The 7,636-nt window shown below is 40.5% G+C and overlaps 1 long non-coding RNA gene across 1 annotated transcript; it reads left to right on the top strand.

The window, feature by feature from the left end:
• Positions 1-303: 303 nt before the first annotated feature.
• Positions 304-6,287, top strand: LOC139625120 (uncharacterized). The gene is made up of 4 exons (XR_011691838.1): positions 304-2,560; positions 2,656-2,776; positions 2,861-2,931; positions 3,113-6,287. It is a non-coding gene; the product is annotated as an uncharacterized lncRNA (long non-coding RNA).
• Positions 6,288-7,636: the final 1,349 nt, after the last annotated feature.

The following is a 7,636-nucleotide window of genomic DNA, read 5'->3' as shown; positions in this document are numbered from 1 at the left end:
ACAAACATTAAACGATTACAGGCCAAATTACTCGGAGGAAAACAGCCAGAGGCAAAGCAGCAGCATCCCTGCTGTGTGCGCCACGGCAGCAGCCGTCGCTCCAATAAGGCTGTGAACGCCAACAGCAGGCCAGTTCCAATCGGGCAGCGTGAGCTCTCACCCGCAGGAAGACAAGGGAATCTGCAGGCGCTAGTCTGATACAGCAGCCATTACCAGCGGTGATCAGCAGAAAGGTCATTGCTCAGAACACGGGAAGCAACAGCCAGGAGATCTGCGGCAAAACGGAAGCAAGGGGCACCAGAAACGAGGCGTGCGCTCTCAGCAGGAACGAAAGAGCACCCGAGAGTCACCTGCTTTTATAGTGCGTCCCCTTATGGTGATTGGCCAATAATTACCAAGTGATCTAACAGAAAGATCCTCTTAAGCCAAAAGCCGCTACAACAAATCTTTATTCTGCTACATGAACATAAGCACAATTACACCCTGCGGCACAGAGAACTTCAGAGTTTGAGGCCTGATGAACTCATCATAGGCGAGGCAAGTTTGTCATTGGGTGCCTAACAGCGTCGCTGTGTAGGCAACCATTGTGTTAGTAGCTTTTCCTATTATTCATCAATTTCCACTGCAATTGAAGTCTATGGCAGCCCCTAGAACGCCATGGTGAAAAGTTTTGAAACTTGGCACATGTATTCAGGACAGTCCCATGGTGAACCTCAGTAATTATCATGCCCGTACATTGAACTCTCTAGCGCCACCAACACGTCAAAGTTTGAAGTGCATTCAGCTTCATAACGGTGGACCTGTTGGTCCAAATTTCACAAATGAGGTACCGTTGGAATCCTTGGATCAATGCTGTCATTTGTACCATATTGGATTTTCCGCCATTTTGAATTTTATCAAAAACCTTCAAAAAGCATTTCAGGTCATGCAGATTGTCCGATTTCCACGGGACTTGACACATAGAATCTTCAGACCAAGCCGCACAAAAATTATTATGTGGACTCATGACCACTTCTTTGAGAAGCCCAATAATTTTGGTGACCTTTGATCTTTGGGGGGCACTATAAGTAGGAAGTAAGCCCATATCGCTGTGATGCATTGATGTATCGATACCAAACTTGGTGTACGGACTCATGACGCCTTCCTGAGCAGGCATAGGCTTACCTGCTACGCTGCTATGCTGCTAGGCACCCTCATTGCTGCTCGCAGCTATATTTAGAACTGATGTCACAGATTTATCTAAAAGTAATCTACTTGTTGATGGATTAATCCTTTAAAAAATGATGTGAAAATGTTATGTGTTGTGCTGCATAAAATGATTTAACAAGTTAATTGTTGTGAAAGAAGGTCTGGAGTGTGACTTCGGACAAACCAGTCTTTAGCTAAAGTATTGCATCAATGACCCATTCTCAAACATGTTGACAACAATGTGCTTAAATATGACTTTAGACTCTACATTGCCATTACCAACACACCGATATTTTTGTGTGATTAATTTTCTCCAAAAGGTGATAGAATGTTACATTAGAGCCATCCTCAATTCGAAGGATACTGCTGGCCAACTGTACCTCATGAATCACTACACCGTGGGTGCAATTGTACATGGCACAAGAGAGCAGATGGCAAGGCAAGGGTTAAAAAAGGTGAGTATAACTGTAATAATTATTATGTTATCACTGTAGTAGTCTTGCTTTTAATCAATACATTTACAATAGCCACTTCACCTTTTTGGTTGGTCCTGTGGAGGAAAATACGTAATATATTCTCATCATGAAATCTTTGTTTTCTGTCAGGTAACATTTGATGACTATAATGGAGCCATTGGATTTGTCAACATAAAAAATGTGCACTGGAAGTTTGTGGTGAGTATAAAGCTACTTATAGTACTATGTGCCTTTACAGCATTTATTTATGGCTCATGGTTTGTCCATTTAAAAGTTATCAACCTTGTAATTGCTATAAAGGTTTATGAATACCTATAATCAAGTAAATAAATCTACATAGATTACTATGAGTTGAATCTTCTTTTAATAAAAGTTCATGTACTTTTGTCAAATTTTAGAATTAATCAACTCACAGACAATGAGAGGCTTACTGTGCATCAAGTTGTCAACTGCAGTTTTGAAGTTTTACATAGATGAAGCTTATTGTTTTATTATTGTTGCTGTTTTTGTTAACGACACATTTGAAGATGGTATATGGTTTAATGATGATACCTTTTCATATTACAGTATCTTCATGCCCTTTCAAACCACATTTTTGTGGTTGATCCTCTGCAAGGGTCAAATGAATTGAGGACTCCAGAAAGGCTGGCTACAGATTTGAGTAATATTAAATAGATTATGGGAAGTAAATAGGTTTCACACACATTCTGTATAGCCATAGAGTAAGCGCAAAGGTTAAGCAAAAATGTATTTTACTTTCAACCTGTAGACAGTATTTCAAGATGCGTCGGAACAGACTGGGAAAGGAGGACTGGGTTAACATCAAGTGGCAGCCTGGCAAGATAACCCACACCTTCCAGAAAGATGTCACCAGTTGTGGGATCTTTGTCATGCAGGTGATTCTTGTGTTTTCTTTATGATAAAAAAGCATGTAGTTTTACTATGTAAGATGATCATACACAGTACATGTGTTGTTTTGCCATCTCTACAGATGGCCAAGATGACAGTGACACAGTTTCCAAACATCCCAAAAAGGTTTTACATTAATGCATCAAAAAAATCTCTTCAAAAACTAAGAAGAGACATGGCTGAAGAAATTCTGAAAGGATCAGGTATTGCTCAAAATATTACATTGATATGTCAAACACTTCCTACAAACTTAACAGTAATAAAGGCCTGTATTTTCTTTTTTTCAGTTTAAAAGGATGCGTTCTGTTCCTTCTGTGGCAATGAGGACCTGCCCAAGACTGCTGTTGATGCTGTCTGGGTGAGACTTAGACATCAATAGATAATCTGAATAGTGGATAATCAGTAATAATAATAATAATATTATAATAATAATAATATAAGAACCAGACACAACATTAAAGTATTCAAATATTATATACTATTATGCATTACGTAGAGGTAACATTTTCTTAATATGTTTAATAAATGTATCCCTGTAGATTCAGTTTGGAACTTGCACAAGATGGTTTCACATGCAGTGCCTTGGAATGACAGCGGCAACGACACCAAACAAAGATACTCCTTGGTATTGTGTACTGTGCAACAACCCTACATAAAGAGGCTGTAGGTGAGTTTGGTGTTGGTCTTACCTGAGATAGGAGACTTTGTATGTAAAAATAGGACTGTGGATTTCTATCATTATGTGTGTGTCTATTCTAGGAGCGTTAATTTTGCCGTAGTTATTTTTCATATAATTGGATTGTATCACAGATAATCAAAATGTTGTTTTTCAGTTTCAGGTCTCAGTTCATGTCTTATGGCCACTCATTGGTAATAAAAATTGAAATTATTTTTCATTTGAGACTGTAAGGCATGAGTAAACTGTTCAGAGTGAATCACATTTCAACTCCGGACCACAGGAAGGCCTCCCAAACCAAACTTTCATCCAGAAGATGCAGTTTAGTAAATATAAGATGGATTGTGTGTTTGAATCTGTACGTCAATTTAACCAGCGTTCTGGTTTGCTGACAGCAAATGGGGCAGCTTCTTATATGGTTTTGTTAAAATAAATCAAAGTAAAACTGTTTTAAAAACTAGATTTTGACTGACCACCAGGGATATCCTGCTATTTGAGGAGAATTTGGGGCCACTACACTTTATCTTACAATTAATACAATTAAAAAGGAAGACATTTCTCAAACTAAGCATTGTAGTGTAATCTGTAGGAGGTCAATGAAGTGTGTAGTGAGTTTGGTGACACTATACTCTATCATAGTGAAGTTATTGATTCATATTCATAATAAAAATTCCTAGAAATTATGAAAAATGCATTTCTTTCAAACCAAGTGTTGTAGTGTAATCTGTAGGATGCCAATGAAGTGTGTAGTGAGTTTGGTGACACTATACTCTATCATAGTGAAGTTATTGATTAATATTCATAATAAAGATAACTAGAAATTATGAAAAATGCATTTCTTTCAAACCAAAGTATTGTAGTATAATCTGTTGGACGCCAATGAAGTGTGTAGTGAGTTTGGTGACACTGCACTCTATCATAGTGAAGTTATTGATTAATATTCATAATAAAAATTACTAGAAATTATGAAAAATGCATTTCTTTCAAACCAAGTGTTGTAGTGTAATCTGTAGGAGGTCAATGAAGTGTGTTGTGAGTTTGGTGACACTGCACTCTATCATAGTGAAGTTATTGAATATTTTAGTAATGTTTCTTTTCGGTGTTGCACTTTGTAGACGGTCCCTGCGCGCTGCTCTCACAGCCGGTTATTGGTGTGGCTCCGAGGATGGCTCGTTTTGTTGAAAGTTAGGTTGTAGCTCGTTGTCTATCTTACTATGGTTGAAAATATGCGTGTTTTGTGTTTTAACAACGTTTCACTTAAGAGTTATTGATCCCGGAAGTTCGAATCTGCCAATATCTTTCCAACTTTACCGCAGTGAAAAGTTTGAGTCAAAATTACGTGCTGCAAGCTAGCATACATTCACTCATTTAGCAACTGTGGACAAGTTTAACTTTCTGTTGAAGCACGCTGCTAGCTTAAGCTGGCTTGGTCATTTGATTTGTTGGCTATAAGCTTCCATTTTACAATTTGTTGCGGTATTCTTTCACATAAAATGGTTTAAAGGAGTTTATAGGGAGACGCTTGTTATGCAGGTTGATGCAAAAAGCTAAAAAGTAGCTTCAAATGTAGCTAACAGTTAACTAGTTGTTGGTGTAATTACTTTGTTTTCTTGAGAGAGTATTTTAAAGATTGTGTGTAGGTGAAATTATTTTGTTGTGAAGCTGTAAGTGAAAACATGATAACTTGCAATATATGTGGTAAGACCTGCAGGAATACATTTGCACATGTCAGGCACATGCGGACTCATAGTTGTCTGCCCACTGCATCTTTCAAGTGTGGTTTCCCTGAAAGAACTTTTTCAAAGTTTTCAGCCTTTCGCTCTCACACTCATCGCCATAAATATGTAAAGAATGTAACTAAACTGGATAATGCAGGAGATTTAACATGTCATATAGACTTTTGTAGTACAAAGTGTGATGATATCCGGGGTCTTCTCTCGCACCTCAAAAGCCATATAACTGATGGCAAGATAGTCTCCTGCCCTTTCAGACAATGTGACAAAAATCCATTTGTTCCAGTTGCCATGGCCCCGCGGATGGCTGCCTCGGTGTGTAGGTGCGCACTTTTTTGCCTTATTTTCTTTATAAATTCAGTTTTCTGCCTTGGTTTCCGAAGCTCTTTCACCAGAGAAGAGCTCATTAACATCAGAGAAACAATTCCAGAAGTTTTTTTCCACCTTTCTCGACTCACCTGTGGAATTATTGGACATTTTGGTCAGAGGTGCACTGACCGTTGCTCTCGCAGTGAAACGCCTCCGCCGGCGCGGACTCCGCACACCGCTCCCAGGTATCTTTCTCTCCAAGGTGCATTCACTGCCCAACAAACTGGATGAACTTCAGCTACTGGTGCAGAAAAACAGAGACTTTTCTTCATCTTCCGTTCTGTGCTTCACAGAGACGTGGCTGTGTGGATCGATTCCGAACTCTGCGCTGGAGCTGGCCGGCTTCCAACTCTTCAGAGCGGATTGCGACACAGAGCTGTCCGGCAAAACGAAAGGTGGAGGAATCTGTTTGTATGCTAACAGTGGCTGGTGATCCTGCAGCACTGTTCTCCTGATCTGGAAACTTTTATCATTAACTGCAGGCCCTTCTACTCCCCCCGTGAGTCATACTGATCGGTGTTTACATCCCACCACAGGCCACAGCAGATACTGTGTGTGGAGCGGACCAACCCGGACTCCTTAGTTATTGTCCTTGGTGACTTTAACAAAGGTAACTTCAGCCACGAACTGCCCAAATACAGACAGTTTGTTAATTGCCCGACCGGAGAGGGGAACACTCTGGACCACTGTCACACCACAATCAGTGGTGCTTATCACGCCGTCCCCCGGGCTGCACTGGGCCACTCTGACCATGTCATGGTCCACCTGATTCCCACATACAGGCAGAAACTAAAACTGTGTAAACCTGTTGTTTACAAGAACCTCCAAGAACCTCCAATTGCACCAATCACCAAAACAAATTCCTTGTATGTGGAAACATACTTGGCAATAAAACTGATTCTGATTTTGATTCTGATGTCTCCAGAAAGCATAAAGATGACACTGAAGGAAGTCTAAATGAGTCCATAGCAAGTACAAGCAGCTTTTTGTGCTTTTTGTGCATCAGTAATCAGAATGATTACTGATGCACAAAAAGCACAAGATTTTGTCTGTATATCTGACCCTTGCAAATATTTTGCCCTAAAACAGATCAAATATCAGAATCAGAATCAGAATCAGAATCAGTTTTATTGCCAAGTATGTTTTCACATACAAGGAATTTTTTCTGGTGATTGGTGCAATTGATCAGCAACAGTGGGGCTCTCTAGCCTTGTTGATGAGGCTAATAGCAGATGGGAAGAAGCTATTTTTGTGGCGAGAGGTTTTGGTCCTGAAGGACCGCAGCCTCCTGCCAGAGGGGAGTGTCTCAAAGAGTTTGTGTCCAGGGTGGGAGGAGTCAGCTACAATCTTCCCTGCACGCCTCAGAGTCCTTGAGGCGTACAGGTCCTGGAGGGACGGAAGATTGCAGCCAATCACCTTCTCAGCAGAGTGGATGATACGCTGCAGTCTGTTATTGTCCCTCTCCGTGGCAGCAGCGTACCAGATGGAGAGAGTTGCATATTGATCATATGCAACTTGTGCTACTTTGTCGAGAGCAAGACTACAAATATTTTGGACAGGATCTAGTGTTTGGCTCTCTTGTGAAAGATTTGAAGGAACTTGAGCTGAGTGGAGTAACTCTGCCAGATGGCCAGCTCTACAAGGGAACCCTGTGTGCCATAGCAGGAGACAATTTGGGTTCACACAACATTGGAGGCTTCACTGAAAATTTTAGCAGGAGCTCACATTTTTGCAGATATTGTGAGATTGATCGGGAAGCATTTCAGGCAGATCCTCTGGCTAAGGACCCTGACCGCACACCACAATCATATCATGAAAACATTATGACTCGCAGCCTAGTCATAATGTGGAAGCAAGTGGCTGTTGTGGTGTTAAGTTTGACTCCATTTTCAATCAACTGGCATATTTTCATGTTTGTCAGCCTGGATTACCTCCTTGTCTCGGCCATGACCTTTTTGAGGGCATTGTCTCTGCAGATTTGGCATTGTACCTCAACTACCTTGTTTCAAAAGAAAAAGAATTTACTTATGTTGAACTAAATTGGCGCATTAACCAGTTTAAATATCTAGGTAATGATGCCAACAACAAACCTTGTGAGGTTAACCCTGGGGCTGGAAAACTCTCTGGACATGCAGTTCAGAATTGATGTTTCCTGAGAATGTTGCCATTATTAATTGGTGATAAAATAAAAAACCCTGGAGAGAGTGAGGTATGGCAACTTATCTTACAGCTGAGAGAGATTGTGGAGTTGGGTTGTGCTCCAACCATTTCCACAGGACAGGTAG

The sequence above is a fragment of the Trachinotus anak genome, unplaced genomic scaffold (assembly GCF_046630095.1).
Source record: "Trachinotus anak isolate AG129_WGS33_773 ecotype Australia unplaced genomic scaffold, CSIRO_AGI_Tana_v1 ptg000001l, whole genome shotgun sequence".
NCBI lineage: Eukaryota > Metazoa > Chordata > Actinopteri > Carangiformes > Carangidae > Trachinotus > Trachinotus anak.
This window is presented reverse-complemented; position numbering and strand designations above follow the sequence as displayed.